Genomic DNA, 12,397 nt, shown 5'->3' on the forward strand with positions numbered 1-12,397 from the left:
TGAAACCCCGTCTCTACTAAAAAATACAAAAAACTAGCCGGGTGAGGTGGCGGGCGCCTGTAGTCCCAGCTACTCGGGAGGCTGAGGCAGGAGAATGGCATAGACCCGGGAGGCGGAGCTTGCAGTGAGCTGAGATGCGGCCACTGCACTCCAGCCTGGGCGACAGAGCGAGACTCCGTCTCAAAAAAAAAAAAAAAAAAAAAAAATACAAAAGATTAGCCAGGTGTGGTGGCACATGCCTGTAATCCTAGCTACTCGGGAGGCTGAGGCAGGAGAATTTCTTGAACCGGGAGGTAGAGGTTGCAGTGAGCAGAGATTGTGCCATTGCACTTCAGCCTGGACAAGAAGAGCAAAACTGTATCTCAAAAAAAAAAAAAGAAAAGAAAAAGAAAAATTGACCTCAGGTAAAAGAAGAAATCAAAACGCATGTGCAATATGCTATCTGTAGGAGCGTTTCGTCAACAATGACTCACAGTCATATGTGACCTTCACGCACGTCCATGTAAAGACACCACCAAATAGGCTTTGTGTGAGCAACAAGGCTGTTTATTTCACCTGGCTGCAGGAGGGCTGGGTCTGAAAAGAGAGTCAGCACAGGGAGATAGGGGTGGGGCTATTTTATAGGATTTCGGTGGGTAGTGGAAAATGACAGTCAAAGGGGGTTTTTCTCCTATGGGCAGGGGTGGGGGTCACAAGGTGCTCAGTGGGGGAAGTTCTGAGGCAGGAGAAGGAATTTCACAAGGTTAATCGCTCAGTTAAGGAGGGGCAGGAACAAATCACAATAGTGGAATGTCATCAGTTATGGCAGGAACTGGCCATTTTCAATTCTTTTGTGATTCTTCACTTGCTTCAGGCCATCTGGATGTATACGTACAGGCTTGGGCTCAGAGGCCTGACATGACCTTTACTGAATTGCCGAAAATTCAGTCATTTATACACCAAGTGCACACATATTTCATGGTTTCCTATTAAAATTGCATTTAATACCTTTAGAAAATCAACTCAGTTTTCTTATAAAATTAAGTAACATTTTACATGACAATATAAATTCCATTTATATTAAACTTAATCATACATAATTTTATTAGGCAGTGCCTGTGTGTCTACCACTGAATATTCTTTGAGTTCCAGCATTTGCACAGGCACCACAGCTGAGAAACACAGATTCTGGGTCTTTGTCTGTGTGACTGAGCCAAAGGTGGACGTTATGTTCAACTGTTGAAAGGCATTTTTATTGCCATTCCGACTTGACAATGATACATCTAAAAAGATAATGGAATGGATGTTAACTCCTGTCAAACAGATCACTAGCAATTTCTTCCTTATGCAGAGGTTGCAATGAGCCAAGATCATGCCACTGGATTCCAGCCTGGGCGACAGAGCAAGACTGCCTCAAAAAAAAAAAAAAAAAAAAAAAGAAGAAGAAGAAGAAGAAGAAGAAGAAAATAAAGGAACAAAGATTTGTTTTCTGAAACACAACAGCCAAAAGCGAATAAGTTCAGTTTCAATAAATGGACCAAGATCTTCAAAGACATTTTCTAAAGAAAGCTTTGCAAATGGCCGAGAGGCATTTGAAAAGATAATAAAAATTATTATTATTATTTTTGAGATAGAGTCTTGCTCTGTCACCCAGGCTGGAGTGCAGTGGTGCAGTCTCAGCTCAATGCAAGCTCCACCTCCTGGGTTCACACCACTCTCCTGCCTCAGCCTCCAGAGTAACTGGGACTACAGGCACCTGCCACCACGCCTGACTAATTTTTTGTATTTTTAGTAGAGACGGGGTTTCACCGTGTTAACCAGGAAGATCTTGATCTCCTGACCTTGTGATCCATCCACCTCAGCCTCCCAAAGTGCTGGGATTACAGGTGTGAGCCACTGTGCTTGGCCTCAAAATTACTTGAGAGAAATGCAAAGCACAATCCCAGTGAGCTCTTACCTCTCACCCATTAGCATGGCCACTATTCAACGCACAAAAGGAATCAATGTTGTCAAGGATGCAGAGCATTTAGAACCCCCATGCACTGTGGTGGGAGAGAATAATGCAGCCCCCAAGAAAATTTGGATGGAGATTTCTCAAAATATTAAAAATAAAATGCATCTTGGTGTGACGGCTCCTGCCTGTAATTCCAACACTTTGGGAGGTTGAGGTGGGATAATTACTTGAGCTCAGGAGTTTGAGGCCAGCCTGAGCAACATAGTGAGACCCCATCTCTACAAAAATTAACCAGGTGTGGTGGCATGTTTCTGTAGTTTCAGCTACTGGGATGGCTGAGGTGTGAGGATTGTTTCAGCCCAGGATGTTAAGGCTGCAGTGACCATTATTACACCACAGCACTCTAGCCAGGGTGACAATGTTAAGATGCTATCTCAGAAAAATGAAATTATCCTACAATCCAGCAATTCCATTTCTGGGTATCTATCTATGTATGCAAAGCAGGAGCTGGAATGGACATTTGCACACACATGTGTATAATAACATTCCCCCCCGCAAAAGATGAAAACTACTTAAAAGTTTCTTGATAGATAAATCGATAAAGATGTGGCATATGCATGCAATGGAATATGGCTCTACCTTCTGAAAGCAAATTATGCAGGTGCTACAAAAAGTATAAAACTTTAGGACATTCGGTGAAACATGCCAGAAACAAAGTGACAAAGATCATATAATTCCATTTATATGAGCTATCTCAAGTAGTCAAACTTACAGAAACAGAAATTAGAATGATGTAATTTCATAAGGTGGAGAGAGAGTAAAAGGGGCAGTTAGTGCTTCAGGGGTATTGAGTTTCAGCTTTGTAAGATGTGAAAATTCTTGGCTGGGCACAGTGGCTCACACCTGTAATCCCAGCACATTGGGAGGCTGTGGCAGGTGGATCATGAGGTCAGGAAGTTGAGACCAGCCTGGCCAACATAGTGAAACCCCATCTCTACTAAAAATACAAAAATTAGCCAGGCATGGTGGTGGGTGCCTGTAATCCCAGCTACTCGAGAGGCTTAGGCAGGTGAATCACTTGAACCCAGGAGGCGGAGTTTGCAGTGAGCCAAGATTGAGCCACTGCACTCTAGCCCGGGTGAGAGTGAGACTCTGCCTCAAACTCAAAAAAAAAAAAAAAAGAAAGTTCTGGAGTTTTGTTGCAGAGCAATGTAAATATACTTAGCACTGCTAAACTGTACACATTAAAAATATAAGATGGCCAATATCATGTGTTTTCCTGACAATTAAAAATTTGTGAAAAGTACTTAAAAGAGATTCAGCATAATAAAGTGTTCCTAAATTATCTTCAAATTACAAAAGTGTTTTGCTCCCACAAAATCACTTAGATTCATCCAAAAGCACAGAGTGAAATTAATATTCTTTTCATGACTACTTGACTCAACAGGGTAAAACAACCTTCAGCACAAGCCAAGAACACAAATAGACAAGATAAGCCATGCAGAAAGTTGGGGTTATGATTTTAGAGGAAGACAAATACATGCATAATTTGATTGGTGATGAATATGGCATATTCCTACTAAGCCCCACATTGACTTACAGTGTTTCTAGAGAGTTCCAAATTGACATCCAGAATCACTGACATCCAAAATCACCACTCCCAGGTAAAACCAAACACACCATACACTGACACCAAGAAACCTACCATAAAAAAAAAAAAAAAACATACAAAATTACCAAATAAGAATGAGAAAAGCATTCACCCAAACAATCCTGTATACAACCTAGATATACTACTGAAAAAAAATCCCCATAGATTTTCAAATGGATATGTGTAAATGTGAAGAGCAGATATTTTAAATCATAACTGTTTGAAACAGTTGCCCCAGAGCAAGCACCTCCACTCTCAGGAAGACAGTGACACAATCCTCTGGCTTAATAGACCACAAGGCCACATGGAGCATTGGTGGCACATGGGGTGGGACAGCAGGAGCACTGGTTCTGGAGTTTTGGAGAGCAACTGCAGGCCCCAGTGTAGGCCCCAGCCTCTGGCACACTGGTGCATGCCAAAAAAGGAGCCCTCAGGCCACCACCACTCTCATCAGGGCCCTTGCATCTGTCACTTTGTAATCTGTGCCTGCAGCTCCCTGGTCCCTGAAGGTCCTGTTCTCCAGGAGGCAGATAGCTTTGCTTCCAGCCTCCACACCTTCTTATTTCACCTGTGCAGGATATAAGGATCTGTGCTGTTCCTGTGCCTCTAAGGATCCATGTGCCCAACCATGAGAATAAGAAGGAGGTGTTTTGAGGGAGCCACAGGCAGTGGCTGGCTGAGAGGAGGGGTGACAGGACCACTACGTGCATGATGTCATGGGTGGTAGGGCAGGCAGGGCTGGCTGCTTCCTAGGCAAGGAAGTCAGAAGATCCAATGGTTTCCACCATCTCCACACTCTAACCAGGGTTGCCAGGGGGAGATCTAAATACATTCATGACCGGATGCTACAGAAATGGAAGCAGCAGCAGCTTCATCTTGGAGTTGCATGGCTGTTATCATGACCAAACAATGGGGAAAGGGCTGACTCTCCAACAAAAGATATTAAAAAACTCAATATTGAAACTTTCAAAAATTAACTTAGACCTTTCCTTTGCACAACGTACAAACATTACTTACCTATTTATGTATGCATAGCAGGAACTAGAAATGACATTTGCACACCCATGTTCATAAACAGTATTATTCTAAAACCAAAAGTTGGAAGCTACTTATATAACCCTTGACATATAAATGGATTTGTAAAATGGAATATACATGCAATGGGAAATAATTCTATTTTATAAAATGAAATTAAGTCACACACTATTATAAAGATAAACCTTGAGGGCTAGGTGTGATGACTCATGCCTGTAATCCACATAATTGGGGAGGTAAAATAAAAGAGAGAGAGAGAATCTCTTGAGGCAAACAGTTCAAGATCAACCTGGACAACACAGGGAGACTGCATATCTTCCAAAAAGGAGTAAATCTTTACAACATTAAGTAAAGAGAAATACGCAAAAAAAACAAAGTAACAGGGAGTATATAATTTCATTTATGTGAGATATTTTTAGTAGTCCACTCATAAAAACAGAAAGTAGAATGGTGTTTGTCAAGAGCTGGGGGAGGAGGAACGTGTTACCAAGAAGTGCAAGGTCCTTAATTTTTGTCTTCTTGAGAGAAATAATTTAGCCAAGAGGTAATTTAGTGAAACAAGCAGAGTTTATTAAAGGAAAATAAAGTACACTCCAAGAGGAGTGGGCTTGGCCGGGCGCGGTGGCTCAAGCCTGTAATCCCAGCACTTTGGGAGGCCGAGACGGGCGGATCATGAGGTCAGGAGATCGAGACCATCCTGGCCGACACGGTGAAACCCCGTCTCTACTAAAAAATACAGAAAACTAGCCGGGCGAGGTGGCGGGCGCCTGTAGTCCCAGCTACTCGGGAGGCTGAGGCAGGAGAATGGCGTGAACCCAGGAGGCGGAGCTTGCAGTGAGCTGAGATCCGGCCACTGCATTCCAGCCTGGGCGGCAGAGCGAGACTCCGTCTCAAAAAAAAAAAAAAAAAAAAAAAAAAGGAGTGGGCTGGCCCAATTGAAAACTGCCCTGAGAGTTCCATGTTGCAGTTTTTATTATCTTGCACTTAAAAAAAAAATTTCCTCATCGGTCTTAAGGGGCTGTTTTTTCTGGTCATTTCTAACTATCGGCCTACTCTAACATTCGCTTCTCAATAGATTGCGACTAAAAATCTTCAAGTCTAGGGGCACTGTGGGTCTTCTGTAACTACTTCCTGCTGATATGAGACAAAGAACTCATCAGTGTCTCATTCTCTTGCTCCCTTTCAGGGAAAGATACCTTCTATGTTTCCCCAGAAGGTTCAACTTGCAGTGTCCAGAGGAAATGTGGAGGAACATGGTTGTCCAGAAGGGAAGAAGATAGATCAGTGTTCCTGTTGCAGGACTGCTTGTAGTCTGAGGTGAGAGAAAACAAACCTGGTTACTAGATTTAGTGAACAAGGCCCAAAAAGGATGGGGGAAAAACAAACAAACAAACAAACAAACAGATAAGAACAAGGCCAGAGATCCCAAGAAAATGAGATGTCATGAGAATTGGAACCAGTTGGCATCCTAGGAGAACTAGCTCTCAGTGGCATGTTTAGGATGGCTTAGTTTATAAAATCTCTAACTTAATTCTGGCCTTTCCCTATTCTGTTAACCCAGAAACAGCATTTTTCTCCTAGAATAAGGCAAATTCCTTTGTGAGCTACAGCTGGTATGTCAAGACCTCTACAACTTTGGAGAACTACAACCATGAGAGAACTTGTTGCTGTGACTCACAGTTGGAGCAGTGGTTTCTATTTTGTGAGTCAGTTCCAGAGACAGGTGGTGGTAAGTTGAGGAGGCAATAATAATGCCAGTTATTTCTGTGGTGGCACTTGTGGTGCCAAGCTCATTGCAGAAAGAAATTAGATGAACTGCTCAGTCAATCTGGTGTTGAGTAAATAAGTGTTAAATGGTGTGGTAAATAAGGGTAATAGCAGAGGAGCATCACCTGGGACAATGGAAACTTAAGGGGTGAGGTAAGCCAGAATGTATGTTCTGGTTCAGTTTGCCGGGAGGCAGAGATAAACTTGCATTTCCCAGAGGAATTAAAGTTCTGCAGTTGAGAAACAAGAATGAGGTGAGGTGCAGTGGCTCACGCCTGTAATCCCAGCACTTTGGGAGGCCGAGGCAGGCGGATCACGAGGTCAGGAGATTGAGACCATCCTGGCTAACACAGTGAAACGCTGTTTCTACTAAAAATACAAAAAATTAGCTGAGCACCTGTAATCCCAGCTACTCAGTAGGCTGAGGCAGTTGAATGGCATCAACCTGGGAGGTGGAGCTTGCAGGGAGCCGAGACCGCGCCACTGCACTCCAGGCTGGGCAACAGAGTGAGACGCCATCTCAAAAAAACAAAAACAAACACAAAACCAAGAATGAATGTAGGAGGTAAGGTCAGATCCAAACATTGACCAGTGTGCTTTGTTGGCTACCCAATATATGATATTTTGCCGATAAAGTTGCTGCTATCAGGGAGCTAGACATGGGTGATTAGTTTGAATAGGACAATGGGTCCTATTTTCTCACAAGAGCATGTGTCTAATAGTATCAAGGAGAAGCGGAGCGCGGTTTCTATTTTGTGAGTCAGTTCCAGAGACAGGTGTTGGTAAGTTGAGGAGGCAATAATAATGCCAGCTATTTCTGTGGTAGCACTTGTGGTACCAAGCTCATTGCAGAAAGAAATTAGATGAACTGCTCAAGGAGTATCAAGGAGAAGAGTTTTCTGGAAGGAATTACAGAGTTGAAACCTATTGCATAATCTATACCAGCTTGGTCAATACCATGAGTTAGATTGACTGCAAGAAGGGTGACTGAAGCAGAATTCAGTGGCATCATTTTGGATGAATGGTCCAGGAGTTAAAATATTTGAAGGGCCCAGAGAATCTCATTTGGTTAAAAAAAAAAAGTTTGAGAGGTATCAATAATGGTGCTGTTTGTGTTACATTGTGCTCAGTCAAGTTCACCCACAAGGGTTCTGGAATTTATGGTATCATAGATGTATAGAGGTGTCAGTTCAATAAGGGTAACAGGGGAGAACAAGGGGCTTAAGGCTGTGGAATAAAATCTTTAAAGCCACTTTAGTTTGTGTTAGAAACAGTACATTAGTAGGGGGAAGCTTTTGTATAGTGAGATCTCGATCGTAGTTGAAGCCATGTTGGGACTAAGGAGTTGGCCATTCTTGTATTATGACCAAGTAGGACATTCCTACCATGAATGAAGAGGAATTCATGCGTAGCTAACATGTTGAGACATAGGAAGAACTGGCAGACTTTAGTAGTTGTGGAGCTGCCTATAGAGTGCTAAAAAAAAGACTGTTGACAGTTAGTGCACATGAAGGTGATTTTAGCCAGAAGTAAGATTGATGACTATAGAGAATTAGGTTGCATGGTTCCAAGGAAAGTAGATTAGGGCCAAAGTGAGAAGCTTGCTGATTAAGAGATACTGTGAACACAATGAGTATTAGAAAGAGAGATCAATACTCAGATTATGACTTTGAAGTTTAAATCTAGGTGGGGCATAGCAAACACTTCCCTGGAGAGCGTGATGGTTTACAGTAATAAAGGCCTATTAGTAAGTCTGCATAGAGTATTACAACTTGCAATATAAAGGCCAAAATATTACTAACAATTGCTGATGAACTAAGGCAGTCAAAAGTAAAATAACTAAATCATTAGGCTAAAAAAAATCATACTAAAGATAGCTCTTACTGAAACTTTGGGCAGTGCACAAGTTAGGGTTAAAGTAAGAATAAACAGTATCTTTGAAAATAAGATTGCCAATATTGGGACTACCCTACTGTGAGGTAAAGGAGTGGGAGCATTACTTATCCTCTCTTTTAAAGAGAAATTTTAAATCCTCTAGTGGCTCACAGGAGTAGCTGAGTGTTGGTTCCTTAAAGTCTTGTTGGCCAGGTGTGGTGGCTCACATGTGTAATCCCAACACTTTGGGAGCCTGAGGCGGGCAGATCAGGAGGTCAGGAGTTTGAGACCAGCCTGACCAACATGGTGAAACCCCATCTCTACTAAAAATACAAAAAGTAGCCGGGCCTGGTGGTGTGTGCCTGTAATCCCAGCTACTCAAGAGGCTGAGGCAGGAGAATCACTTGAACACGGGAGGTGGAGGTTGCAGTGAGCTGATTGTGCCACTGCACTCCAGCCTAGGCAACAGAGTAAGATTCCATCTAAAAAAAAAAAAAAAAAAAAAAAAAAAAAAAAAAAAAAAAATCTTTCCAGGGTTTTATTCAGAAGTGATGTATTCAACCAGGGATGCCAGGAACTTTGATAACTATTAGGGTATAAAGTATGATAGTAAAAGGCTTATTTTGTAACCGGGTTAGTTGAGATCCCAGAGACCCATCTCTCCAGATTTTAATGAGGACGTGTGACCCTGCCTATCATAAGGGTTGTTGGTTGTTACAGGAGTCACACTCAGTCAGCATCATTTATCCCAACTCCTGGATGGCCGTGTGAAATTAAGTCATGGATTTTAATTTGGTAACCACTGGGTACATTAGGTTTGCATGTAGAAAGGGTCTCTCACATAGGATTCCAAAGGAACTAAGGCATAGATGTAATTTCGGGGCTGTTCAGATCTGGAGAAGTGCCATGGGCAGTTCTAAACATGGTAAAGAGGTTTCCTGGCATCATTTGCTCAGGGTCCTTTTAATGGCTTCATTAATTCTACCTTCCAGGAAGATTGTGGCCTTAAGGAGAAGTGTAGAATGTATTTTATCCCTAGGGTTTTTTGCCACTAATTGAGTATAGTTATAAAGTAAACATGGACCATTATTACTTTGTGAAGACTGTGAAAGCCCAAACCAGGTGATAATTTCTTTGAGGAGAGCCTTGGCAACTACTTGAGTCTTTTCTTTTTTTTTTTTTTTTGAGACGGAGTCTTGCTCTGTCGCCCGAGCTGGAGTGCAGTGGCCAGATCTCAGCTCACTGCAAGCTCCGCCTCCCGGGTTCACGCCATTCTCCTGCCTCAGCCTCCCGAGTAGCTGGGACTACAGGCGCCCGCCACCTCGCCCGGCTAGTTTTTTGTATTTTTTTTTTTTTAGTAGAGACGGGGTTTCACCATGTTAGCTAGGATGGTCTTGATCTTGTGACCTCGTGATCTGCCCGTCTCGGCCTCCCAAAGTGCTGGGATTACAGGCTTGAGCCACCGCGCCCGGCCTTGAGTCTTTTCTGTTCTAGTATGAAAGGCTTCAACCCAGCCAGTAAATGTATCCGCAAAAATCAGAAGGTATTTATAGCCTCAACAGGCTGGGAATTGAGTAGTCTATCTGCCAGTCTTTCTGCTGGGTAGGTTTCTTATTGCTGAACTGGCTGAATTAAGGGAAGCAGCTTAGGGCCTTGAGGATTATTGCAGACACAGAATGGACAGGCTTTACTAACTTTCCAAAAAAGTTTTTTTATTTTTTTTATTTTTATTTTTTTTTACGTTTGATGGAGATGGTCTCTCCCAAAGTGACGAGAATTATAAAGTGCCCTTATTACTTTCTGTTGGAGGGCCTGGGAGGATAAAGAACCTCGCCCAATTATTACAATTTTTCAAGTTCTAGGGTGTATTTGCATTTGATCGCCATTTCTGTCTTGAGTATATTGCAGGGTGGGTAGGTTGTTAGGCAAAGGTGGAATAAGGGCCACAAAAAGTTCCCAGAGATGGTGGTGGCCCTAGCTGCTTGGTCAGCCCTCCTGTTTCTCTGAGCAATTTCATCTTGACCCTTCTGGTGGCGCCAGCAATGAACTACAGCTACTTTCTATGGTAGGTGGATGGGCTAGACTAGGGTAAAAATCTGTGAGCCATATTTAATAGGGGTATTCTCTGCTGTCAAAAGTCTCCTTTCTTTCCAGATGGCTGCATAAACATGAGTACTAAGAAGGCATGTTTGAGGGCATGGTGCCTCATGCCTGTAATCCCAGCACTTTGGGAGGCTGACCTGGGTGAATCACTTGAGGTCAGGAGTTTGAGACCAGTCTGGCTAACATGGTGAAACCCCGTCTGTACTAAAAATACAAAAATTAGCCAGGCGTGGTGGAGCACACCTGTCAGTCCCAGCTACTAGGGAGGCTGAGGCAGGCAAACTGCATGAACCTGGGAGGTGGAGGTTGCAGTGAGCCAAGATTGCACCACTGCACTCCAGCCTGGGCAACAGAATAAGACTCCGTCAAAAAACAAACAAACAAACAAAAAAAGGCGTATTTGAAGTCTGTATTAATAGTAACTTTTTGGTTCTTTCTTAGTTCTAGGGGTTTGGTCAGAGCTGTGAGTTTTGACTGCTGGGCTAAGGTTCCTAGAGATAATTTAAAGCTTTATAAACAAATAAAAACCTATTTGGGGAGCCAGTGTAAGATAATTGGTAGTATTTAGGCAAAACTGAGAAATAGGCACAAAGGAAACTACATTAATAGAGTGCAATATTTAATTCAAGAAGTAAATTTGTATTTATAAAAGTAATAAAATCATAGTTGTACTATGTGCATTTGTAGTAAATAATATTTATTTATTTATTTACATTTTTATTTTTTGAGATGGAGTCTCACTCTGTCACCCAGGCTGGAGTCCAGTGGCGTGATCTCGGCTCACTGTAAGTTCTGCCTCCCGGGTTCATTCACACCATTTTCCTGCCTCAGCCTCCCGAGTAGCTGGGACTACAGGCACCCACCCTCATGCCCAGCTAATTTTTTGCATTTTTAGTAGAGACAGGGTTTCACCGTGTTAGCCAGGATGGTCTCGGTCTCCTGACCTTGTGATGCGCCCACCTCAGCCTCCCAAAGTGTTGGGATTACAGGCGTGAGCCACCATGCCCAGCTTGAAGTAAATAATATTTAATTACATTACGGCATTTACTGACTACAGATACAGGTAAAAATTATGCTATAAGTATTCTGAATTGCTAAAGGGGTGGGGAAGGACAGTTGAAAGGAAAGTTGTTTCCAAGTACGTCAGTATCAAATGGCCATTTCTAGAGTTTATGTGGTTTAAATACAGGAAGCATTTCTCTTTTCTGTATATTTTATACGTTTTGCACATACAAATATGACAAGAAACATTTAACAATTTTTGTTAAATTTTTATTAAGAATGTGTTGAAGATAATCATGTTTCTGTTTGAAGAGGGATTTTACTGTAATAAGTATTATCTCTAGAGTCAAAGTTGCCTGTGTTGTGAGCAAGTCATTTTTCTCTATGGCTCTGTTTCTTTTTCTGTAAAATGAGGATAATAATAATACCTATGTTATTAATCATCTGTGAAAATTATTATTATTATTTTTTGAGATGGAGTTTTGCTTTTGTCACTCAGGCTGGAGTGCAATGGTGTGATCTCAGCTCACTGCAATCTACACCTCCCAGGTTCAAGCAATTCTACTGCCTCAGCTTCTTGAGTAGCTGGGATTACAGGCTCCCAACATCACACCTGGCTAATTTTTGTATTTTTAGTAGAGACAGGGTTTTACCATGTTGGCCAGGCTGGTCTTGAACTCCTGACCTCATGATCCACCTGCCTTGGGCTCCCAAAGTCCTGGGATTACAGGTGTGAGCCACTGCGCCAGACCAAAAATAAAATTTATTAAAACATATACAGTATAATGGTTAGCATTTAGTAGAAATCAACTATTAATAAAACATGTATAAACTGAATTACAATACATTCTTTAATACAGAAATATCTTCTCATTACATGAGTTTTTCAACCAATAAATGAATGTATTTTTCCAAAAATGTGGTATACACAAGGAACTACAATTCAACATTAAAAGGGAGGAAATCTTTTCATTTGAAACAATGTGGATAAATGTGGAGTACACTATGCTAAGTGAAATAAGCAAGACAGT

At 42.0% G+C, this 12,397-nt stretch overlaps 1 protein-coding gene and 2 long non-coding RNA genes across 4 annotated transcripts in view; all 3 read right to left on the reverse strand.

Annotated features, from left to right (window-relative positions):
• LOC126955174 (uncharacterized) overlaps window positions 1–12,397 on the reverse strand; it is a 177,840-nt gene that overhangs the window by 17,288 nt on the left and 148,155 nt on the right. The gene's annotated exons all lie outside the window — the stretch shown is intronic.
• Window positions 1–12,397, reverse strand: part of LOC126955172 (zinc finger protein 141) — a 50,614-nt gene that overhangs the window by 6,001 nt on the left and 32,216 nt on the right. The window lies entirely within an intron of this gene.
• On the reverse strand, window positions 563–8,758 carry LOC126955175 (uncharacterized). Of its 2 annotated transcripts, XR_007725827.1 has the most exons (4): window positions 6,784–8,758; window positions 5,816–5,931; window positions 3,534–3,634; window positions 563–1,262 (listed from the first exon to the last, which is right to left on the reverse strand). It is a non-coding gene; the product is annotated as an uncharacterized LOC126955175 (long non-coding RNA). The 2 variants fall into 2 exon arrangements; XR_007725826.1 differs by having other exon boundaries at window positions 5,816–8,756.

This window comes from Macaca thibetana, chromosome 5 (genome assembly GCF_024542745.1).
Source record: "Macaca thibetana thibetana isolate TM-01 chromosome 5, ASM2454274v1, whole genome shotgun sequence".
NCBI lineage: Eukaryota > Metazoa > Chordata > Mammalia > Primates > Cercopithecidae > Macaca > Macaca thibetana.